Below are 26,520 nucleotides of genomic sequence, written 5' to 3'. Positions count from 1 at the left end.
CCCCAATCAGATCTCCAAAAACGAGGCCTAGTAGAAAATGGTGACAAAACGTACTTTAAAAGTAAAGTAGGCCCAAATCCCCCTTACCCACCATGGATTGTATTCAAACCACTTGCAAGCAAGCAAAAGTATCCATACCCAGCATTGCTCCAAGACTCGCAAACCCCCCCACAAACACCAGGAACCCCCACAAACAGCCCCCCGAAAACGGTAGAGAAGCGAAATCTCAGAAAATGCAAAAAACTTTTTCCCCAGGGATTGTCTCCAAAACACTTTCTTTCGGGTATTAGACCTTCCCAGCAAGGGCCCCAGAACTGTCAACCCAGGCGAAAACAAGTTTAACACCCCCAACAAGCCAAAAGGCAAAACCCGGGAAAAGCCACACTTAGAAAACTTTGGGCCTACCTGGAATTCAGTCCAAATATGCTGTGCAGCTAGGCCCTATCTCCCCTTTTCCACCATGGATTTCCTGAAAAACAAATGCAATCAACATTAGACTGTGCCAGCAGTGCTCCCAGACCCCAAAACCCACCCATAAAAACCTGGAAGCCCCCCAAAGACAGACAAGTGAGCAAAAACGCAAACACTTTTTCACCAAGGATTTGGCCCAAAACACTTGATTCCGATATGAGACCTTCCGAGCTATGCCCCCAGACCCCTGCAGCCACCCGCAAAAAAAGCAGAACACCCCCAAACAGGCAAAAAGCAAAAATGGGCCTACCTTAAATTCAGTCCAAATACGCTGTGCAGCTTGCCCTAACTCCCCTTTTCTACCATGGATTTCCTGAAAAACAAATGCAATCAACATTAGACTGTGCCAGCAGTGCTCCCAGACCCCAAACCCCCCCCCACAAAAACCTGGAAGCCCCCCAAAGACAGACAAGTGAGCAAAAACGCAAAAACCTTTTCACCATGGATTTGGTCCAAAACACTTGATTCCGATATTAGACCTTCCGAGCTATGTCCCCAGACCCCTGCAGCCACCTGCAAAAAAGCAGAACACCCCCGAACAGGCAAAAAGCAAAAATGGACCTACCTTCAATTCAGTTTAAATACGCTGTGCAGCTAGGCCCTAACTACCCTTTTCCACCATTGATTTCCTGAAACACAAATGCAATCAACATTAGACTGTGCCAGCAGTGCTCCCAGACCCCAAAACCCTCCCCCAACAACCTAAAAGCCCCCCAAACAGCACCCCAAAGACAGGCAAGTGATCAAAAGCGCAAACACTTTTTCTGCTCCTATTTTCTCCAAACCACTTTTATCCGGTATTAGACCTTCACAGCAATGCCCCAGACCCGTCAACTCACCCGCAAAGAAGTAGAACACCCCCACAAGTGCAGAGTCTTTCTTCATTGGGCGTAATCCAGCCATCTGCTTTGAGGGAAATAGGAGTCTGGAGGAGGAGGGTAGAGGAGCATGTTCTTGTGAACTTGTGAACCTGAGGAATGCAGACTGCAGCACCTTCAAATCAATAAGCAAATAAGTGAAGACAGTTCTGCTGATGGGCTTGTTTTTGTGATTAGGTGATTAAAGTTTTTTTATATAGAATTTGCAAAACAAAAAAAGACAGACACACAGGAATAAAAGTGAATAAGGACGAAAAAGAAAGTTAGTGATTCATTGATTCATTTTCAGGGCTCGGTGTCAGGGAAGAAGAGATCGTCCTCAAACTCTGCGAATTCAGACGGGAGTAGGTCAGTTAACAGAGAAGAACTTCCCTCATCTAAGTTGGTGTCCTCCTCGTCTTCTTCCTGCGTGCATTCTCGTATTTTGTAATCTGGTGGTATGAGGTGCTGATTCATCTTGATCATTGTTAACCTCTCCACATTTTTGGGCGAGAGGCGGGTCCTTTTGGAAGTTACAATGCCACCAGCAGCACTGAAAACACGTTCAGAAGACACGCTTGCGAGTGGGCAAGACAAGTAATTTATAGCCAGGTTGTTGATCTCTGGCCACACATCTATTTTCCCATGCCAATACGCCAATGGGTCATCATGAACATAGACCTCTGTTGAGTCATTCAGATAGTCCTGCACCATCGACTCAAGGTTCTCCAGGGTTCCTCCACTTTGCTTACTTTTTTCTGGGACCTTTTGAGAAGCAAACCCAAGCTGAGTTAGCCAATCCTCTTCTTCACAAAATGTTACTGTTGTGTCTGGTGCAGATGATACGGTTGCTGGTGTCGTTAACGGCTGAGAGGGAAAATCACTCACTTCTGCCACAGCCACAGATGCAGAAGTGGATTTTTTTGATGGATGGCCTGCTGATGCCTTTTTTTTCAATTTCCTGCCTTTCTCTTTCAAACCGACTGGCTGACACAGCTAGCCAATGTTTGTACTTTGTATCATCTGCGTCATCAAAAGGAAAGAATACTCTGCCTGCTCCTGCCTTTTTGTACCGTGGATCCAGAATAGTGGCAGAAATGTAATGCTGTTCTGTGTGGATCTTTTGAAGATGTTCATCGCAAAGTAGGTGCTGTAATAACTTCTCCGCCAACTCAAATGCTTCTTGCTTTCGATCTTTTTGAAACGTAGAAGACACATCTTTCAGTTGGTGCTCTAGCATGCGCAACAATGGGATAGCTTTTCCCAAATTACAGTCCTCCCTGCTGACTGCACGTGTGAAGACCTCAAAAGGACGAAGCATGTCTGTCAGGCTTTTAACTAGCTGCCATTGCTCCACCTGTATCCTCAGGTCAATCATAGGTGTACCCAGTGTAAAGAAATACTGATCGACTACCGCATGCTGCTCATACAGATGTTCAAGCATGTAGAAGGTTGAGTCCCAACGTGTTCCCACCTCCTGGAGGAGTGCTTTCACTGGCACTTTACGTTCATATTGCAGGCACCTCAGCTGCTTCCGGGCCTTAAAAGAATGGTTGAAATGTGTGCACATTCTTCGGCAGGTGGTCAGAAACTCGCACTCTGGACTTTCTTCACTCATGAATTTTTTAACAACCAGGTTTATACAGTGCGCCAAACACGGCACTCTGAAATAGTTACCCTTATCCATGGCCTTAACTACATTGGAGCCATTATCCGTGGAAACATAACCAATCATGCGTTTTCTTGGGGACAGCCATTGAAAGACCTTTGTGTTAAACTCATGCAAACATTTTTCTCCTGTATGATTTTTCCCCATGGCAAACATGGCTAGTGTTGCATGTTTCCGAGCAGCTTTATAAACTTTGTCCGTGTCAACACCTGCGTTTACCTTTGCTTTAACCCCTGAAAAAGAGACCCAGTGTGCAGTGATGCACATGTAATCAACGGCTTGGCAACTGGTCCACATGTCTGTTGTCAGATGTATAGTGTGAACAGCACTCTTCTGCAAAGCTGTCCCAATCACCTCCAGCACATCTTCATGTAGTGCTGGAACCGCCACTCTGGCAAAATAGAACCAGCTAGGAACCTTCCATTTAGGGCAGAGCGTTGCCACTAATTCAAGAAAACCCACCGCTTCCACAAAAGAAAAAGGGAGAAGGTCCAGGGCTAGCATTTTAGCCAGCTTAGTGTTATACAGAAGCACCGTTTGGTGGCTGCGTTCAAATGGAGCATCTGAAAACAACATGCTTCTAATGGTGGGCTGGGCCATTTTGCGGGATGATGATGACTTCTTCGACCCAGTTACGCTTGGTGATGATGAACTTTTTTGCATTGGTGTCTCACTCTCTCCCACACTCTTAGTGTGGCTCATATATCTTGCAGGGGGTGTGCTGCTGACGGGGTACTGGGTGTAAGTGAAGAAATGTTTGACGCTTCTTCCTCCTCGTCATCATCAGTTGAAACATCAACGGATACAATTTGTTGACTTGCAATTCGGGCTGTCTTGATCTCCCTTAGGTGCGCATGCCATTTGACAGTGTGCTGTCTCTCAAGATGACCTCTCTGGCCTCCGGTACCATAGTTGGTACCAAGCTTACCACGACTAACTCGAACCTTACAAATGGTACAAATGGCTATGGTTTCCCTTGTTGGGCTAACACTAAAGACGTCCCATACTGCGGACTTCAAATGTCTGTGGGGGGCGGAGGAGGCGATACTGGGAATGCAAATTTTAGATGAAGTGGAGGATGTGTGTTGCCGAAATTTACTACGTTGTGCACTTACAGCACCACTAATTGAGGAAATGGAGGTCGAGGTGGATGGCGGTCCCTTCTGGCGAGAAAATATGGAAGCTGTAGGTGGTGGTGTACTAGTTAACTGCATTGGTGGTGGTCCCATTGACACGTCGCCAACATCACGCTCAGCAGCATTTCGGGATAGGGTAAAAATGTCTTTTTGCTGCATGCCCGCTGGAGTGACGCCTATGATGACTGCGTCGTCGTCGTGAGAGTCTTCATCAGCAGGAGTATACGCCACTTCTTGTTCAGCGTCATCATCACAATCCATAACTATGAGACTTTCGGGGACCTTCTTTTTATGCTTAGCTACCTTTGTCAGATCATGGTGTGCCTCACTCTCTGACGGCGCTGGTGGTTCCCAGTTTTCATCCATATCATCAGAAGGAAGGGGGTTTGAAGAAGATGTAGACACCATCCTTGACCTTTTCCTTGCTGGGGATCTGGAAGACAATGAATCATTAGGAGGAGTGGCTTCCTCAAATGATACCTCGGCTTGAATGTCGATTTCCTGATGTGCCCCTACTTCGGGAGGAACAACTATTGTGGGCACTTGTGCCACTCCATGCACCTCTGCTTGCGCCTCTCCTTGCGCCACCTCTCCTTCCACATGTACTTGGGCTTGTACTTGCACATGTGGTTGTTGTTGCCGCTGTGGTTGTTGAACACTCGTCAGATGAGTTACAACAACCTGTGTTGATTGAGGGATGCTGCTACTTTCTTGCGATGAGCAACCATCACTGGTCGATGGTGATTGAACAACTATACTGGCTGCCTCTGCAGCACTTAAGGGCTTGGACCTAAGTTAGCGTGGTGGTGGTGGCACTGAGCCCAATGGAGTGCTGCTCCCAGCTTGGTCCCCAGCAAACCCCGCTGCTGCTGCAGGCGTGCTTTTTTTCCTCAAAAAATGCGGAGGTCGACACACCAGTCTCCTTGGTAAGTGGCGCCACTTGCTTCTTCTGCTCCTTACTGGCAACTTTCTTGCTAGAGGAGCTACGGGCAACTTTTTTTGGGGCCATCTTCTTCAGATGTCAGAACAGCAGGCCGCAGTTGCACAAGTTGCAGAGTTGTCTGTGGCCACACGTGACGTTGTACTGCACACAACGCAGCAGGACTTGTTCCTGGCACTGATGAAGAACGATGAGGCTGATGATTCGTCTTTCCCCACCTAAAAGCAAACGAAGCCAGAGGAACATCAGTTAAATAAATGTTGCATATGTAGCGCTTCAATTAATAGTTTGCAAGTAAGCATTTTTATTATACCCACCCCCCGAAATGGAAAGACCAATAAAATGCACCACTGACAGAGTACCCCTGGGCATAATGGATGAAAGCATGGCAGACTGGGTGCTGGCCTATGGCACAACAAAGCACACTGTCTGGCTTCAAAATGGCCCCCACCCACATGGACAGGCCCCAACACCAACCCAAAAAATAAAAAAAGACATAAAAATCACCACAATCCAATGCCATCCATGCCCTCAATGATGTTTATTCAAGACACCCCACAGAAAGACTAGGCCCATGCACCACTGAGTAACCCTGGGCATAATGGATGAAAGCAAGGCACATTGGATGCAGGCCTACGGCACAAAGCACACTGCCTGGCTTCAAAATGGCCCCTTGACCCCCACCACATGGACAGGCCCTGCCTGTACCAGTCCTCAAAATGGCCCCCACCCACATGGCCATGCCCCATCAACACCCCAAAAAATCGAAAAACACATACAAATCACCACAATCCAATGCCATCCATGACCTCAATGATGTTTACATTCAAGACACCCCACAGAAAGACTAGGCCCATGCACCACTGAGTAACCCTGGGCATAATGGATGAAAGCAAGGCACATTGGATGCAGGCCTACGGCACAAAGCACACTGCCTGGCTTCAAAATGGCCCCTTGACCCCCACCACATGGACAGGCCCTGCCTGTACCAGTCCTCAAAATGGCCCCCACCCACATGGCCATGCCCCATCAACACCCCAAAAAATCGAAAAACACATACAAATCACCACAATCCAATGCCATCCATGCCCTCAATCATGTTTACATTCAAGACACCCCACAGAAAGACTAGGCCCATGCACCACTGAGTACCCCTGGGCATAATGGATGAAAGCATGGCAGACTGGGTGCAGGCCTATGGCACAACAAAGCACACTGCCTAGCTTCAAAATGGCCCCTAGACCCCCACCCACATGGCCAGGCCCTGCCTGGACCAGGCCTCAAAATGGCCCCCACCCACATGGACAGGCCCCAACAACAGCCAAAAAAATCGAAAAACACACAAAAATCACCACAATCCAATGCCATCCATGCCCTCCATGATGTTTACATTAAAGAGACCCCACAGAAAGACTCAGTCCATGCACCACTGAGTACCCCTGGGCAAAAGGCCCCAACAACAGCCAAAAAATCGAAAAACACACAAAAATCACCACAATCCAATGCCATCCATGCCCTCCACGATGTTTACATTGAAGAGACCCCACAGAAAGACTCAGTCCATGCACCACTGAGTACCTCTGGGCAAAAGGCCCCAACTACAGCCAAAAAATCGAAAAACACACAAAAATAACCACAATCCAATGCCATCCATGCCCTCAATCATGTTGAAATTCAAGACACCCCACAGAAAGACTTGGTCCATGCACCACTGAGTACCCCTGGGCATAATGGATGAAAGCATGGCAGACTGGGTGCAGGCCTATGGCACAACAAAGCACACTGCCTGGCTTCAAAAAGGCCCCTAGACCCCCACCCACATGGCCAGGCCCTGCCTGGACCAGGCCTCAAAATGGTCCCCACCCACAGGGACAGGCCCCAACAACAGCCCAAAAATCGAAAAACACACAAAAATGACCACAATCCAATGCCATCCATGCCCTCCATGATGTTTACATTAAAGAGACCCCACAGAAAGACTCAGTCCATGCACCACTGAGTACCACTGGGCAAAAGGCCCCAACAACAGCCAAAAAATCGGAATACACACAAAAATCACCCCAATCCAATGACGTCCATGCCCTCCATGATGTTTACATTCAAGAGACCCCACAGAAGGACTCAGTCCATGCCCCACTGAGTTCCCCTGGGCAAAAGGCCCCAACAACAGCCAAAATATCGAAAAACACACAATATTCACCACAATCCAATGCCATCCATGCCCTCAATCATGTTGAAATTCAGCACACCCCACAGAAAGACTCGGTCCATGCACCAATGAGTACCCCTGGGCATAATGGATGAAAGCATGGCAGACTGGGTGCAGGCCTATGGCACAACAAAGCACACTGCCTGGCTTCAAAATGGCCCCTAGACCCCCACCCACATGGCCAGGCCCTGCCTGGACCAGGCCTCAAAATGGCCCCCACCCACATGGCCATGCCCCATCAACACCCCAAAAAATCGAAAAACACATACAAATCACCACAATCCAATGCCATCCATGCCCTCAATGATGTTTACATTAAAGACACCCCACAGAAAGACTAGGCCCATGCACCACTGAGTACCTCTGGGCATAATGGATGAAAGCATGGCAGACTGGGTGCAGGCCTATGGCACAACAAAGCACACTGCCTGGCTTCAAAATGGCCCCTAGACCCCCACCCACATGGCCAGGCCCTGCCTGGCCAGGCCTCAAAATGGCCCCCACCCACATGGACAGGCCCCAACAACAGCCAAAAAAATCGAAAAACACACAAAAATCACCACAATCCAATGCCATCCATGCCCTCCATGATGTTTACATTAAAGAGACCCCACAGAAAGACTCAGTCCATGCACCACTGAGTACCCCTGGGCAAAAGGCCCCAACAACAGCCAAAAAATCGAAAAACACACAAAAACCACCACAATCCAATGCCATCCATGCCCTCCATGATGTTTACATTAAAGAGACCCCACAGAAAGACTCAGTCCATGCACCACTGAGTACCCCTGGGCAAAAGGCCCCAACAACAGCCAAAAAATCGAAAAACACACAAAAATCACCACAATCCAATGCCATCCATGCCCTCCACGATGTTTACATTGAAGAGACCCCACAGAAAGACTCAGTCCATGCACCACTGAGTACCCCTGGGCAAAAGGCCCCAACAACAGCCAAAAAATCGTAAAACACACAAAAATAACCACAATCCAATGCCATCCATGCCCTCAATCATGTTGAAATTCAAGACACCCCACAGAAAGACTTGGTCCATGCACCACTGAGTACCCCTGGGCATAATGGATGAAAGCATGGCAGACTGGGTGCAGACCTATGGCACAACAAAGCACACTGCCTGGCTTCAAAAAGGCCCCTAGACCCCCCCCCCACATGGCCAGGCCCTGCCTGGATCAGGCCTCAAAATGGCCCCCACCCACATGGACAGGCCCCAACAACAGCCCAAAAATCGAAAAACACACAAAAACGACCACAATCCAATGCCATCCATGCCCTCCATGATGTTTACATTAAAGAGACCCCACAGAAAGACTCAGTCCATGCACCACTGAGTACCACTGGGCAAAAGGCCCCAACAACAGCCAAAAAATCGAAATACACACAAAAATCACCCCAATCCAATAATGTCCATGCCCTCCATGATGTTTACATTCAAGAGACCCCACAGAAGGACTCAATCCATGCACCACTGAGTTCCCCTGGGCAAAAGGCCCCAACAACAGCCAAAATATCGAAAAACACACAATATTCACCACAATCCAATGCCATCCATGCCCTCAATCATGTTGAAATTCAGGACACCCCACAGAAAGACTCGGTCCATGCACCACTGAGTACCCCTGGGCATAATGGATGAAAGCATGGCAGACTGGGTGCAGGCCTATGGCACAACAAAGCACACTGCCTGGCTTCAAAATGGCCCCTAGACCCCCACCCACATGGCCAGGCCCTGCCTGGACCAGGCCTCAAAATGGCCCCCACCCACATGGACAGGCCCCAACAACAGCCAAAAAATCTAAAAACACACAAAAATAACCACAATCCAATGCCATCCATGCCCTCCATGATGTTTACATTGAAGAGATCCCACAGAAAGACTCAGTCCATGCACCACTGAGTACCCTGGGCAAAAGGCCCCAACAACAGCCAAAAAATCGAAAAACACACAAAAATCACCCCAATCCAATGCCATCCATGCCCCCAAACAAACAACATCAACTTACTTGTGAAATTTCTAATCCAAAAGTGATCCAAAGAAAGTCAAAAAGGCCTCAAATAAATCCAAATATCCAGCAGCATCAACAAAAAGTAATCCTTCCAGGTCAAGATCCAAATCAAAGTGACCAGGACATGAAAAAAACACTGGGAGGAGCCTGCTGGACAGGAACAGGAAGTTGGAGACTGTGGGGCACTTCCTTCCTCCCACCCACCCCCCAAAATGTACTCCTTGCAAAAATAAGTGCAGGCAAATGTCAACCTGAGGAGTTATTCTGATAAAAATCATCATTTTCAGAAGGTTTATGCTGCCTGCTGGTGGATTTCTTGTGCAGAATTGCAAATTTTGCAATTTCGCGAGTGCGAGATTGTTTTTGCCCGCCGCATCTACGAGTTCGCAATTGTTTACTCCCGCGATACGTGATCACGAGCCTTTATGACGTACTCGCAATGGCAAACTCTCGTTGTGCAAGGAGGCGAGCCGCGATAACGTAATCGCGGTCGACAAACTCCCACGGGATCACGCAGCAAGGTCCAAAATGGCGCAGCACACGCAAACATGGAGAAAAAAACTCTTCAAACGCTGAATGACGGTAAGTGAACGCCGCGCGCCGCAATATTGTATTTTTCAAGCGTGACCAAGCAAAAAAATCCACTCCGCGTGAATTTGAGAATTGTTGGCAAATTCGCGAGAATTCGTGGATTGCGAATTTGCCGAAAATCCGCAAAATCCGCGAGCGGAACGGATTTTACACTCATACTTTGTTTTATTGCAAGTTTTTTCAATCTTAGGGTACTGATATGTTTTGTATTGTGACCAATACTTTGCAACACACAGGGAAAATTAACGTAATACACTACTGGCTATTGTTGCCAAATCTTTCATTATGAAAACTATTTTCAGTGATTTTCTTGGTCATGGTCTTCACACTACAGCAACTACAAATATGAATTCCATGTTGGGTGAGGATGTAGCCAGAGGAGGTTGCTGCTCTTCTTTGAATTTATAGGGTATGTCTGACAAGTCTATCCAGAAGGTTGCTAGAAAGTTTAAATGAAAAATCTGTTTTGGTAAGTCTTTATCTCCTGCATTAAATTAAAGCATTTCCTAAAGAGCTATAGAGTAAATCAAAAGTAGATCAGAAGTTGATACAAGGTTATAAAATATATCTTTGGTTTACTTTATCACTCTAAAAGAGCAGCCATTGGTTTATTTCAAAGTTTTACATATGAGCATTTTTGGGCTGCCCCTTTGTGTCAGTTTTCCTGTTGCAGTGGTTGCTTAAGCCTGAAATTCCTGTGAGGACCTGCAATTTTTCCTATATGTAAAGAATGGCCCCACTGGTAGTGTGTCCCTTATTGATCTTGATGAATCAAGATTGTCATGTAAAAGTGAATTCTGAAGGTTGGCATGTATACAGAGATGGCAGCTCTCAAAGGGTAATCTTTAAGAAGATTAACAGGTTGTCTTTCCTGAATCCATTCTCCATGTGGGGACATTTCAGTAGAGGATTTGCATAAGCCTATGTCCCTGATGGCATTCTCCATAAATTAACCTTTTTATCTCATGTCGGAAAATTTGGAAGAATGATACCAAGTTATAGATAGAATAGTACATTTTACTATCATATTTCCCCGGCTTGGAGCTGACCAGTTTGCCCATTGTATTGCTACTGTATCTGACAACTATATTTATCCAATGCACTTTGAATATTTTACTTATGTATTGTAATGAATACTGTAGGAAGGGGGAGGCTCTAGTTGGCGCAGTGTAGCACTAGCGACAAGCAGGGACTCTCTCTTCCTCGTCAGGGCTGAGGGTTACCTTCCAGACAACCTCTGCTTACCCTCTAGGTAGTGTGGCTTAAGCAGTCTTAGGCTAATCTTTGGGGCACATAGGGTTAAACATTTGCAATATCACACCGTCACAACCAACCCACCACACAATGACACCAAACTGTATTTGTAAAAATATATATCTTTATATAAGTTTCAAGCAGGCTTGTAAATACAGTTGTAAACTTTCAATAGCGGTTCCAGGTTACTTAAGTTCAGGTTGCCACAGTTCTCTTTTAGCAATAAGCAATCTTTTGGGCCTTCTGCCCAGGTTCGACAAGGTTCAGTGTCTCGTAGCGCCTCAATGCACTTTCTGCGTGGGCCTCGAGGGCCAGGAGCTGTGCGAGCCTCGGTTTCAGGGGCGGCTCGCGCTGGGAGCAGATAGCGCGGTGCGAGCTCGAGTTGCAGGTCGCTCGCACCGTGAGGATACACACAGTACCTTTCAAATTCTTGTGGAGCGGGCGGCTTCCAGGGGAGCTGACCCACGTCGCGTTGCTTTTCCGGGATCGCTGTTCGCTGCGGCTCTCAGCCGGGCAGGTCACGGGTCATCCGGGGCGGCGGTGCTCTGTGGCGGCAGGGTCCTTTCCTCGTCGTTCGCTCCGACCCTGGAGGCGGCGGCGGTGTGGTGGCGGCAAGTGGCAGTACGGTCCCCAAGTGCAGGACGTACCCAGCCAAAGTACCGGTTGCAGCTGTGCGCTCACAGCTGAGCTGTCGGGCAGGCTACCGACCAGAGGGGGTTATCACAGGGCAGCTGTCCGTCTTCGCAGGTGGATTGACGGCTCGAAGCGCAGTCAATTCGGGAGCTTGGACCGGACGGGTCCTCCTTCACTTTGCTCTCGGGCTCCCGGTGCAGTGGCGGTCACGGTGCTCGGGCCAGCGGCGGCTGGACCTCACGTTGCTCTCGCTGTTGCTTTGGGCCCCGGTCACGGTGTTCGGGGGGATGTTGATGCCTTGGTTACGGGGAGCGTGGCAGGCTTGCCCAGCGCTCCCAGACCCCTCTGCCAGTACTGCAACAACAAGCAGCACACACAGTCGCTTTCTTCAGGATGTAGCACCCACTGGTCCTGGGGCGCTGGTCAGGGGGCAAGTTCAACAGCAAGCCCTTGGAGATCTCTCAGCAGAGTTTGGCACAAAGTTTCTCAAAGCAAAAGTCTTCTTGTAGTCTTTCCTTTTCCTCTCCTTCTGCAGCAAGGCACCAGACACAGGCAAGAGCCAGCACTCTTCCTTGTCCTTCCCGGTCCTTCTCATCGGGTAGAGTTCCTTCTGTAGCCCAAACAGGATCTAATTTACAAGGAGCAAGGCTCCTTCTTTTATACTGCATTTCTTTTGTTCTCGCAGGCCAGGGGGGCCTTTGCATAGCCACTTTCAGTCCTTGAGTACTCTGGTGGGTGTACTCCGGCTTCTGCTTTCAGTGTGAGGGGCAGGCGCATCAGACGCCCCACAGGAGGTGGAGCCAGCATTGTGCGGACAGGGGCAGCCAGAGTACCTTGTTGATGGGGCTTCGCCCTTCCTGGGCCAGGTGTCGGCTGAGTCATCAGTCGCTCCCCAGGAGGGTGGAGCCAGCATTGTGGTGGCAGAGCACAGCAAGATCCAGAGTCAAGAGCCACTCCTACCTCCCACCAAGGTGTAATCTGCGCATTCACCACCTGTCATCCCCCAGCCCTGTCACTCACACGTCCCAGACAGTCAGATACACATACCAGCAGAGGCGGGCTGAAATGGTTAGGCAAGCAAATGCTAACTTTCTAAAAGTAGGAGCAGGTAGCCTTCAATAGTGAAATACGAATTTAGTTGTAAGTCACTACTAGGACATGCCACACACATCAGGGCTTGTCCTACCTTACACCTACAATGCACCCTGCTCGCAGGCCTACCATAGGGGTGACTAATATGCAGTCAAGGGAAGGTTCAGGGGCTGGCAAGTGGTTGCACTTGCCCAGCCGGCATGACAGTACAAGACTGCACGCGGGTTCTGCGGTGGCAGTCCCCAGACACATCTTACTGCTGCTTCTGTGGGTGGCGCAACCAGCGCTGCAGGCCCACTAGCAGTATTGGCATTCACAAGCCCTGGCACTCCTAGTGCGCTTTACTAGGGACTAACAGTAAATCCAATGAACCAATCATGGATACCAATCACATGTACAATTTACAGTAGGGAGCACTTGCACTGCGGCACGGGTCGGCCGTGGCGCAGTGCCCTGAGTATCGGAAAACCAGCAAAACATCGGAGGCACACCAGCAAAAAGTGGAAGGGAAACTCACGCCAAGGTGCCAGGTCTAACATGTGTCCCCTCCAGCTGAAATGTGGGGGGAACTACCCTTCCCCAGGGAGTTCCACATCACTAAGGCGGAAAAATCTGGACAGACCGTCAGCGTTGGCGTGATCGGTGCCAGGGCGGTGTTCCACCGTAAAGTCCATACTCTGTAGAGAAATGGACCACCTCAACAGTTTCGGGTTCTCACCCCTCATTTGCATCAACCATCTGAGGGGCCTGTGGTCCGTCTGAACTCGGAAGTGAGACCCAAACAAGTAGGGTCTTAGCTTCTTCAGCGCCCAGACCACAGCGAATGCTTCACGCTCTATTGCACTCCACCTACTTTCCCGTGGAAGTAACCTCCTACTTATGAAGGCTACGGGTTGGTCAAAGCCCTCCTCAGTCATCTGTGAAAGAACAGCCCCTACACCATGCTCTGAAGCGTCTGTTTGCACTATGAATTCCTTGGAGAAATCAGGAGCCAGGAGCACGGGCGCCGTGCACATGGCAGTCTTCAGGGTGTCAAAAGCCTTCTGACAGGTGTCAGTCCAAATCACATTCCTGGGCTGTTTCTTCGAAGTCAGCTCTGTCAAGGGGGTCACAATCGTGCCATAGCCCTTGCCAAACCTCCTGTAATACCCAGTGAGCCCCAGGAAGGCTCTCACTGCAGTCTGGGTCTTGGGGGGTTCCCAAGCCAGGATGGTCTCGATTTTGGGTTGCAAGGGTGCTACCTTGCCACTCCCCACTTGGTGTCCCAAGTACACCACGGAACCCTGCCCAATCTGGCACTTGCTTGCCTTGATTGTGAGGCCTGCTCTGCGCAGGGCCATCAACACTTCCCAGAGGTGTCGCAGGTGTTCTGGCCAGGTGCCACTGAACACCGCGATGTCATCCAGGTAGGCGGCACTGAACTCATCCAGTCCAGCCAACACCTGGTTGACCAATCTCTGAAAGGTGGCAGGGGCATTCTTCATTCCAAATGGCATAACCCGGAACTGGAAATGCCCATCTGGTGTAGAGAATGCTGACCTCTCCTTTGCCCCATCGGTCAAGGCGATCTGCCAGTACCCAGACGTTAAATCAAACGTGCTGAGGAACCGGGCAGCCCCTAGCCGATCAATGAGCTCATCAGCTCTGGGGATGGGGTGCGCGTCGGTCTTCGTGACTGAATTGAGTCCTCTGTAGTCCACACAGAACCGGAGTTCGGGTGTGGCTCCCGGCGCAGCAGCCTTCGGGACCAAGACCACGGGGCTGGACCAAGGACTGCTGGAAGACTCAACCACCCCAAGGGCAAGCATCTTGGAGACCTCCTCCTTGATGCAGGCCCGGACCCTGTCAGTCACTCTGTAAGCCTTATGCTTCACAGGTAAGCTATCTCCAGTGTCCACATCATGGACGCACCAATCTGTAACACTCGGAACCAGGGAGAACAGATCTGGAAACTGCCCCAGCAACTGGCGGCAGTCTTCCTGTTGTTCGGGGGTCAGGGTGGGTGAGAGGTTAACTCCATCCACTGACCCATCTTTCTCACAGGCCACTAAGAGGTCAGGAAGAGGCTCCGACTCCTCCTCCATTCCATCATCAGTTGCCAACAACATGCCCACTTCGGACCTTCGTAAGTGGGGCTTGAGGCGGTTGACATGTAGGACCCTCAAAGGGTTCCTGGGCGTCTTCATGTCCACCAAGTATGTCACTGGGCTCTCGCTACCACAACCTCAAATGGACCTGTCCACTTATCCTGAAGGGCACAGGGTTCCACTGGGGCCAGGACATACACCTCTTGTCCAGGCTGAAGCTCGACCAGAGTGGCATTCTGGTCGTACCACCGCTTCATCTCCTCCTGGCTTGCTTCCAGATTTGCCTCGGCAAGTTGTCTGAAGCGCCTGGTTTGGTTTCTGAAGGCCAGCATGTAGCTATATACATTCTGGGGAGGTTTCCTGGGAGATTGCTCCCAGCCTTCCTTTACCAAACTTAGTGGTCCTCTCACGGGGTGACCGTACAGCAGTTCAAAGGGGCTGAACCCTAGGGACTTCTGTGGTACCTCGCGATACGCAAAGAGCAGGCATGGTAAGAGGACGTCCCACTTACGCCTCATCGGACCTTCTAGGCCCATGATCATGCCTTTCAGGGTTCGGTTGAATCTCTCAACCAACCCGTTACCTTGGGGATGGTAAGGCGTGGTGAACTTATACGTTACACCACACTCTTGCCAAAGGGACTTCATATACTTGGATATGAAGTTGGTCCCCCTATCGCTCACCACCTCTAGAGGGAATCCTACTCGTGAGAAAATTCCCATCAGTGCACGTCCCACCACGGGGGCCGTCACTGTCCTCAGAGGGATGGCTTCAGGGTACCGGGTGGCATGGTCCACCAAGACCAGGATGAACCTGTTGCCCATGGCTGTCTTGGGGTCCAGAGGCCCAACAATATCAATACCCACTCGCTGGAATGGCGTACCGACCACAGGGAAGGGTTGGAGAGGAGCCTTGTTCCTTCCGCCGCTCTTCCCACTTGCCTGGCAAGTCGGACAGGTCCTACAATGAGCGTCTGAGCTCTTGTGCATTTGGGGCCAGTAAAAGTGGGTGACAAGCCTGTCATAGGTCTTGTCCATCCCCAAATGTCCTGCTAAAGGCACATCGTGAGCCAGACCCAGTAGGAAGGCTCTGAACTTCTGGGGTACCACCAGCACACGGGCTGACCCAGGTTCAGCAGCCTTAGGCTCTGAATACAGGAGGTCGTTCTCCCAGTACACATAATGTGTTTTGGCCTGAACATCATTGGCCTGGTCTGCAGCCTGCTGCCGCATACCCACGAGAGAAGGGCATTCTTTCTGCTCCTTGCAGAATTCCTCCCTGGAGGGTCCTCCTTCTTGCTGCCAATGGGTCAGCTCAGGCAGGTCCCCCAGTTCGGCAATCTGTTCCCCTGTAGGCTCCAGGGCATCCCCCTCAAGGTCTGCTTCCTCCTGGACCGTGGGAACTTCAGGGGCCGGTTTCCCGCGCCCCCTGCGCCTCCTCCCTAAGGCCGGTTCCTGGGCCTCTCCCTCAGGCCCCAGGACCTCTTGATCACCCCTACTGGCTGCCATTGACCGGGTGGTCACGCACGCCCAGTCAGGCAGACCCACCATCCGCAGGTGAGTCGTCTTCTCCACCTTTTCCCAAGGGGAGTGCTCCAAGTCATTCCCTAGCAAACAGTCAACAGGCATGGTTTTCCTCACACAGACCTGCAGAGTACCAGAGACCCCCCCCCCCACTCGAAGGGAACTTGAGCCATCGGACACTGACTATCTGAATTATCAGCATTGATAACCCTACAGTAGGCATGGGGTACAACCTGCTCTTGAGACACCAGGTGCTGCCTCACTGCAGTCACACTGGCTCCTGTATCTCTAAGAGCCTCAGCTTCCTTACCATTGATGATCACCACCTACCCATATTTCTTAGTGTTAGAGGGCAGGTAGTTTGTCGGGACCATCTCACTGTCTCCTAGCGAGACTAGGGTCATCTGAACGGGATCTCCACCCCCCGGGACCATCACTTCTTCTCCTAAGTGAACACTAGTCACTTGACGGGGCGGAGCACCAGTGGGTGCGGGTTTTCCAAACAGGCGACACTTGGGGTCACTGGATATGTGCCCAGGCTCGCCACATTTGAAACAATTGAAGGGCCCCTTTGGAACAGGTTTACCTGTCGGGCCCCATTCTGCTTTGGGGGTGGGGGAGGCTGAGAACCTTTCTGCTGGTCCCCTTGGGGATTACTTTGGGGGCCTTTTTGGAACCCTTTCTGTTTTCCCTTGTCCCCCCCACTCTTCTGCTGGGGACCCTGCCCACTCTTGGCGGAGTCTCCCACTGGACCCTTGTGGACCCTGGTGCTGAGCCAGCGGTCCGCCTCCTCAGCAAGCTTCCTCGGGTTGGACAGCTTGCTATCGATCAGGTGTTGGCGTAACTCAGGAAAACAGTGATCAGACAAGTGCTCCCATGCAATTAAATCAAAGAGACCTTGAAAATCATTCACTTTGCTACCCTTCACCCAACCATCCAGTGCTCTGCAAAAATAAGTCACATACTCCACATACGTATTCCCAGGCCGCTTAGTACATCCCCTAAACTTCTGTCTATACATTTCAGGGGTAAGCCCGTACCTGTTCATTAAAGCTTCTTTCATGTGGGAATAGGATCTCTGATTTTCAACGGGCAAATCTAGCAAGGTATCTCGCCCTTCGCTAAGGAACCTTCCCCACAACCCCGCTCCCCAATCCTTGTCAGGGACCCGGTGGGAGGACATGGCTACTTCGTATGCCCTAAACCATTGTCCTATGTCATCCCCCTTAAAGAACTCTTTAACTACATCTTTTGGGATGTGCACTCTTGACTCTACCTGCACTGGCGATGTGCTGCCACCAGAGGGAAGATGATCCAAGTTTCTCTCCTTTAGACTCATCTCCCTCATTTTCAATTCGTAATCCATTTGGTGCTTTCGCTCTTCCAGCGCCATTCTTTTGGTTTCAAGCTCCAGTTGGATTTTTAATTCTGCCAGCTTCCTTTCATGATCCCTCGTTTCCTTCCTGTCTGCCAGTTCCTCTGGCGACAGGCCTTTACCAAAGCTGTGCACGCTGTCTTGCCTTTCGAGATCCACCAGATCCACAAGTGCATTCTGCTCCTCAGTGGCATCCTGCTCCGCGAGGGCATCTTGATCCTCCGGGGCCTTTCTGGACTCTATCCAGGCTTTCAGGGCCTTGTAGAGCTCTGGCTTGTTCTTGCAACCGGCGTGCGGAACCTTGAGTTTCTTGCAAAAAAACTTCAGTTCAACTCTGGTGTATTTATCCAGTTTCGCGGCGTCCCACTCCACCTCCAACATCTCAGAGGTCGTAGACTCCGCTCCATCCAGGCTCTTCGTGCCCGGCATGGTCTCTTCGCTAGGGATCTTCTCTCAGCAAAATTACCACAAAACCTGTGGCCAAGTAACTGGACTGAAATCACTGTGCAATGGTCAGAAGTTAAGGTATAGACACTGCAAATGTAAATTCGAAAATCCTCACCGCTGCGTCCAATGTAGGAAGGGGGAGGATCTAGTTGGCACAGTGTAGCACTAGCGACAAGCAGGGACTCTCTCTTCCTCGTCAGGGCTGAGGGTTACCTTCCAGACAACCTCTGCTTACCCTCTAGGTAGTGTGGCTTAAGCAGTCTTAGGCTAATCTTTGGGGCACATAGGGTTACACATTTGCAATATCACACCGTCACAACCAACCCACCACACAATGACACCAAACTGTATTTGTAAAAATATATATCTTTATATAAGTTTCAAGCAGGCTTGTAAATACAGTTGTAAACTTTCAATAGCGGTTCCAGGTTACTTAAGTTCAGGTTGCCACAGTTCTCTTTTAGCAATAAGCAATCTTTTGGGCCTTCTGCCCAGGTTCGACAAGGTTCAGTGTCTCGTAGCGCCTCAATGCGCTTTCTGCGTGGGCCTCGAGGGCCAGGAGCTGTGCGAGCCTCGGTTTCAGGGGCGGCTCGCGTTGGGAGCAGATAGCGCGGTGCGAGCTCGAGTTGCAGGTCGCTCGCACCGTGAGGATACACACAGTACCTTTCAAATTCTTGTAGAGCGGGCGGCTTCCAGGGGAGCTGTCCCACGTCGCGTTGCTTTTCCGGGATCGCTGTTCGCTGCGGCTCTCAGCCGGGCAGGTCACGGGTCATCCGGGGCGGCGGTGCTCTGTGGCGGCAGGGTCCTTTCCTCGTCGTTCGCTCCGACCCTGGAGGCGGCGGCGGTGTGGTGGCGGCAAGTGGCAGTACGGTCCCCAAGTGCAGGACGTACCCAGCCAAAGTACCGGTTGCAGCTGTGCGCTCACAGCTGAGCTGTCGGGCAGGCTACCGACCAGATGGGGTTATCACAGGGCAGCTGTCCGTCTTCGCAGGTGGATTGACGGCTCGAAGCGCAGTCAATTCGGGAGCTTGGACCGGACGGGTCCTCCTTCACTTTGCTCTCGGGCTCCCGGTGCAGTTGCGGTCACGGTGCTCGGGCCAGCGGCGGCTGGACCTCACGTTGCTCTCGCTGTTGCTTTGGGCCCCGGTCACGGTGTTCGGGGGGATGTTGATGCCTTGGTTACGGGGAGCGTGGCAGGCTTGCCCAGCGCTCCCAGACCCCTCTGCCAGTACTGCAGCGATAAGCAGCACACACAGTCGCTTTCTTCAGGATGTAGCGCCCACTGGTCCTGGGGCGCTGGTCAGGGGGCAAGTTCAACAGCAAGCCCTTGGAGATCTCTCAGCAGAGTTTGGCACAAAGTTTCTCAAAGCAAAAGTCTTCTTGTAGTCTTTCCTTTTCCTCTCCTTCTGCAGCAAGGCACCAGACACAGGCAAGAGCCAGCACTCTTCCTTGTCCTTCCCGGTCCTTCTCGTCGGGTAGAGTTCCTTCTGTAGCCCAAACAGGATCTAATTTACAAGGAGCAAGGCTCCTTCTTTTATACTGCATTTCTTTTGTTCTCGCAGGCCAGGGGGGCCTTTGCATAGCCACTTTCAGTCCTTGAGTACTCTGGTGGGTGTACTCCGGCTTCTGCTTTCAGTGTGAGGGGCAGGCGCATCAGACGCCCCACAGGAGGTGGAGCCAGCATTGTGCGGACAGGGGCAGCCAGAGTACCTTGTTGATGGGGCTTCGCCCTTCCTGGGCCAGGTGTCGGCTGAGTCATCAGTCGCTCCCCAGGAGGGTGGAGCCAGCATTGTGGTGGCAGAGCACAGCAAGATCCAGAGTCAAGAGCCACTCCTACCTCCCACCAAGGTGTAATCTGCGCATTCACCACCTGTCATCCCCCAGCCCTGTCACTCACACGTCCCAGACAGTCAGATACACATACCAGCAGAGGCGGGCTGAAATGGTTAGGCAAGCAAATGCTAACTTTCTAAAAGTAGCATTTGCAAACACAGGATACTAAAATAAACTTTACTAAAAGAAATATTTTATCATCCTGAGTTCAGGCATACTAAACACGACTCTCTACCATGCTCCCTGAGCCTGCTGGGATTATCGGTTGTAATAATTCCAGCAGCTCAGTCTGGCCTAACGGGAGCAGGTAGCCTTCAATAGTGAAATACGAATTTAGTTGTAAGTCACTACTAGGACATGCCACACACATCAGGGCTTGTCCTACCTTACACCTACAATGCACCCTGCTTGCAGGCCTACCATAGGGGTGACTAATATGCAGTCAAGGGAAGGTTCAGGGGCTGGCAAGTGGTTGCACTTGCCCAGCCGGCATGACAGTACGAGACAGCACGCGGGTTCTGCGGTGGCAGTCCCCACACACATCTTACGGCTGCTTCTGTGGGTGGCGCAACCAGCGCTGCAGGCCCACTAGCAGTAGTGGCATTCACAAGCCCTGGCACTCCTAGTGCGCTTTACTAGGGACTAACAGTAAATCCAATGAACCAATCATGGATACCAATCACATGTACAATTTACAGTAGGGAGCACTTGCACTGCGGCACGGGTCGGCCGTGGCGCAGTGCCCAGAGTATCGGAAAACCAGCAAAACATCGGAGGCACACCAGCAAAAAGTGGAAGGGAAACTCACGCCAAGGTGCCAGGTCTAACAAATACTATACAGTCAACAAATCATTATTATTACCACTTTTTCAAGTTTTACAGTGTTTTAATGTTTCATTTTAAATAATTACTTCATTGATTGATTCCACAAACATGGATGTCATCCTTTGCCCATCATGATAGTGTGTACTGGTGTGCCCTCATGTGGTACTTCTACCTTTGCTCAAACTTCTATAGTCTCATTTTTCTTTACCTTTGTCTGTACAGCTTTAAAAAATGTCCTTCTAATTCAATTCTGTATTCACAAATGTCTTCCGTAAAATCCAAGAAATTATTTTTTTCCCAAACTTCACATATTCAGCTAACTCAACCAATAACAGCACAACTTATATGACTTAGTCAACCAATCCCAGTGCGACTTTACAGCAACTACTCAATCACAGTGTGACACAATGTGATGCTAATCTCGCACTTTGCAGCAGCTCACCCTCCTTTACAATTCTCTTCAACCCGCCTTCTTTAAGCAAAACCACAATACAAAACAAGCAACCAATAAACCTGTCTACTCCACCAAAGGAGATACTGTCTCACAAGGTAATTCAACTTTTTCTACATTCATACGCTTCTATGAAATCACAACCAGCGGATGTCACTCGTATTGATATAGTTATTCCCTGTGCACCTGAGATCAACTATACCAACCGTTTACCACTAACACACAAAGAGAACCCTTTACCAAGATGTTGTCAACGACATTCAATGACCAACACCACACAACAGCAGACAACTTGCTCAGTGTCTTCTACACTTTGATGACCAGTAGGTAATATCTCGACATCCTAGGCCACGACAGACCCATTCACAACTTCAGCTTTGCTTCAAGCTCCACAATCTTTGATGGACTGCAACCATGTATACTCTGACCACTTCACCATAGCAACAAGCATCCCTATTAATACTCACACTCCTTCGCTGCTACATGTTGTCTTCATCAGTACAACTACTCTATTGGCACTCCATCAATCGTTGCTCTTTGGAATTTGTCAATAATATTCCTGTCTTTTTGGCACCCTAAAACCTCACTTCTCTGGCCATAACCATAGCTCTGGTACTAAAGATTTGATCCAGCGTTAGCTGTATAAATATTTCAAGTTTACCTTTCCACTCACTATTACTCATCTAGCCCGCTAACTGTACTGGGCACCCTACAGCTAGACGGATTACAACATATCCTTCACCACAGAGGCAAGTGGTACTCTGATGGGTCTTTCCCGACCGGTGTTGAGTGGAAGAATGGGATAGCTAGAACATTCAGAGTGTAGCAGCAGATATGGGATTTGAACCCTGCAAATCTTTGGTACAATTTCAAGTACTAGTTGTACTCGAGTGGATGGACCTTCGTCTCAAACTGAGACTCAACCTCAATAATTTACCAACATTTCAATGACAGGATAACATATTCTACCCCACAAATACAATTGAGAATAGTAGATATGCAAACCGTATAGATCCATTAATAGATTACCAAAGTTAAAAACTAAAACCATCCAGTTTAGTCATAAACCAATAATCACCTTATGAAAGCATATTTCAATGTAATCTAACGCATGACTCTGATTGGCATGTACAAAAGACAAGTAATTTAAAGATTAATAGAATGAGATTCGGATCCCTTGAAGGGAAGTTCCCTAACACTAAGATGAGGATTCGGATAAGGTGGGTGAAATTTCAACCGCAGGTGACAGCAAGTAAAGCTTCTAATAGCAGAACCAAATGAAGGGCCCATCTGGCAAGAAAGGATAGATTTGCTTAAGAGTTAAACTCCATGAGCAGTGCAAAATAAGCGCAGGGACTCAAGAGAGAGGAAGGGGGCATCTGCTCTAAAAAAAGTAGATAGGAACATCTAAAGCTGGCTTGCTCAGCAATGCACAGTTAAAATACAATTTCTACATTAAAGAACAACTCCCTACAGTTCCCAATAGGTAGAAACCAAGCAAAAACTAACATTTCATGATAAGATGTCTTTGTTTGTCTTCCCGGGCATCGCACAAAGGAAGCTTACAGCTGCATGGCCTTCAGCAGATATCTCATACTGGCTGATACATCACAGTCAGATCGTCCTGAGCACAGGTGAAAGAAACCAATTATGAAGTGTGAGGATTTAGGTGTATTAAATGATATGACTGTGGGGCCTTATCATGGAATGTACTCATAAAAACTGTCTAGGGTCCAGTTAGGCTTGTTTGCAAACCTTGAGCTCAACCCTGGGTAGTTACGGCTTTGAGCAGCAAGGCTTAGAAAAGGAACTTAGGGGTGTGGCATCCTCAATTCCCAGCATTGTGGCGGACGGTGCTCACAGCACCACTCGCCACAATGCTGGGAATGCACTGTGCGATTTGTCATGCACAAGGTGACAGCCACCGCGCAGATCCACCCTACATTGTATTCAGCCCCTTAGTGTAAAGCATGTAACAGCACCAAAAAAGTAAATAAGAAAGTCACACAACGTGAAAGAAATCCGATAAAAACTTATAAAAATAGATTATATTTTTATGAATTTTTAGAGACCTTGATTAGCAAAATTCACCAGAGGGTTCAAGAGATATACATTTTTAGTTCAGAAGCTTTACTCACTTTTAAATGCAACTGCAAATGAGCATTGGTCAACAAAAAGTTTTAAACATTTGAAAAGTTTGAAAGTGTTAGTGTGTCAGAAAGTGCCATCTTTCTTGCATTGGTATGCCCCCACTTTTTGCTGAACTGCTGATGTACTTTGACTGAGTGTGCCCTGGGCTCCTGCCAACGGCCTTTGTTCACTTTTTAACTTTCCCATTGGCTATCAAACGCACCCTGCACCCAGCCGCCTGAGTGCAGCTGGAAGTGAAAATACTACCCTACTCTTCTTCCCCACTTGCCCTGAGTAAGTGACCAGGAGCTCAGCTCCCACCGTCGCATGGCCTGCTTGCTTGCAGCCACCAACCAAATGCCCCCTACCCTTCATTGTATTCCATTGGGCCTACTCTCTCTGCACCCGGCTGCCCTTGTGCCACTGAGGGTGTAACTACTGTACCTTTCCGACCCTGGGGATCCCTGAGTCTATGCCCAGAACCTTAAATTCACCAGTCGAGTACTCACCTGGAAACCAATAACTCACTTTCCTGCAATAGGATAACATTGACTGGTTTGACTCGAAAAATCTTCTAAGTGTGAAGTTTTGCAACTCTAAAATATTCCTATAAAATCAGCCGAGTAACGAATTTCGAATTACTCACCTGGAATCAGGAGAAGAGCCAGTACTATACCTTTCAGCCCAGTACTGAACCGCAAATGTGATTATAAATATACTTACCCATAATCTGAATTTTCTTTTATAGGAAACCATTGACTGTTTTTCTCTGAAATTTCTTCTAAGTGTCTACTTTTGAAAATTACAAATATTCCTTAAAAATCGTACTAACTACTGAAACGTAAATACTTACTTGTCTTAGGTAGATACCCCAGTACTGAACCTAGGAGTCCAGTCCTGAATTACAAAAGTAACGAGAACCTAATTTACCTGTGACCTGAATTTCCTTCCATAGGATAACATTGCTAGTTTTCCTCTGAAATTTGTTGTCTACTTTTGAAAATTACAAATATTCCTTAAAAATCGTACCAACTACTGAAACGTAATTACTTACTTTTCTTAGGTAGAGACCTCAGTACTGAACCTAGGAGTCTAGTCCTGGATTACAAAAGTAACGAGAACCTACTTTACCTGTGACCTACCTTTCTTTCCATAGGATAACATTGCTAGTTTTTCACTGAAAAGTTTCTGTCAACTTTTAAAATACATTTATATTTCTTAAAAATCATTGCAATAACCAAAATGTTTTTTCTAAACTGTTTCCAGCTTAGACCCCAGGACTGAATCTAGGATCCAGTCCTGGAATTACAAAAGTAATCTATCAAGTAATCAACTGCATACATGTAGAAAAACCCATTGAGCTCATTGTTAAATTGTGTTTAGAATTGTGTTGCCTACTGCAACCACTGTACCTATTGTGTTTACAAAGTTGTTACCTTTCTGCAAAGTAATTATCTGAGATCACTCATATTGAGAACAGTATATTTTGATACCTGGTTCTAAAAATAAAACAACTATATCTTTGGATATAAAAACAATTGGCCTGGAGTTCAGTCCTTGAGTGTGTGAAACCTTTTGCTGACTGAGTGTGTACAACAAGTGCTTTAAACTGTCCTCTGTTACTGCCTTACTGCTTGGCCAAGATACCACTTTTGAGAGTAAGGTCAGCCCTGACTTTAACCTCTGTTATACCTCTGGGGTTTGTGGTCTCTACACACACTGTACCTTACTTTGGTCCAGTATAAATAGAGCCACTTTCTCACATTAGTGGCAGCGATGGGATACAAACTTGCATTTGTTGGACTACTTGGTTACCATCTGATCACACGACAGAACTCATAAATTGCCTTTAGAATTATGAAATTGGTTTTTCCAAAATACTAAAAGTCAGGTAGGGCCTTGCTTAAGTCCTATTAGGGTTTTATAAAAATAAAAATCACTACAGCTAGGGTAGAGGGTTAGAACTGTCAGGTTAGAATCTCTCAACAGAAACCAGCTATTAGTGAAAATGACACCATGGACCTGGTGGTTGAGGAGCTCGACCTCACACCTTACTTACACTTGTCCTTCAAGGAATTGAGGTCCTTATGCAAAATTAAAAAGATAGTCATGGGCATTCATCCAACCAAACAAGGGCTCCAGGAGCTCCTGGCTGAGTATGCAAAAGGTCTAATTTCTCCCCAAGAATTGAGAAAGAAGGCAGACCATTGGTCAAGACTAGGATGACAAGGTCAATCACTGGGGGTGACCAAAAGAAGGTGGTTACAAAACCTCCCCAGGGGAAATGTGGTGAGAACCCCCAAGATAAAAAGTCTGAGTCTTCCAAGGGGCCCCAAAAACCTATACAGGGGGGGTGGGTCCCAAGCTACTCCCTTTGTGGATCAGTCCTATAGGGGGAAGAACTTCGATCCTAACAAGGCCAATTGTAAAAACTGTAAGAAGTTGGGACATTTTACTGTAGACAAAAACTGCCTCTACAACAAAACCCCTAAGGCACCCAGTACAGATACTCCAGGGACAGCAAGTCTACAGATTGGATCAGAGGAGTGTCCAGAGCCAATCTAGGAATACACTCAAGCTAATCTAGTCTCCTTGGGGGAAATTGCCAATTTAGCTGGGTTACCACCCAACTTGAAAGACTAGAAGCCCTGAGGGATACAGGTGCCAGTGTCACTATGGTGAAAGATATACTGGTTTCCTCAGAGCAATACTTGATTGGGAAAACTTACCCAGTCACCAATGCTGACAGTGTTACCACTAATCGCCCTATTGCTATAGTGACACTAGGTTGGGGGGAGGTTACTGGCCTGAAACTAGTGGTGGTCTCTCCACAGTTACCATCTGACTGTCTGCTTGGAAATGACCTGGAAACTTCAGCCTGGCCTGAAGTTGAGCAAGTAACCCATGCTGGGTATCCCTAGACTGGTGTGTGTGCAAACCAGAGCAAAGAGCAAAAAGAAGGGTGAAGAAGTA

This window comes from Lissotriton vulgaris, chromosome 6 (genome assembly GCF_964263255.1).
Source record: "Lissotriton vulgaris chromosome 6, aLisVul1.2, whole genome shotgun sequence".
NCBI classification, from domain to species: Eukaryota; Metazoa; Chordata; class Amphibia; order Caudata; family Salamandridae; genus Lissotriton; species Lissotriton vulgaris.
This window is presented reverse-complemented; position numbering follows the sequence as displayed.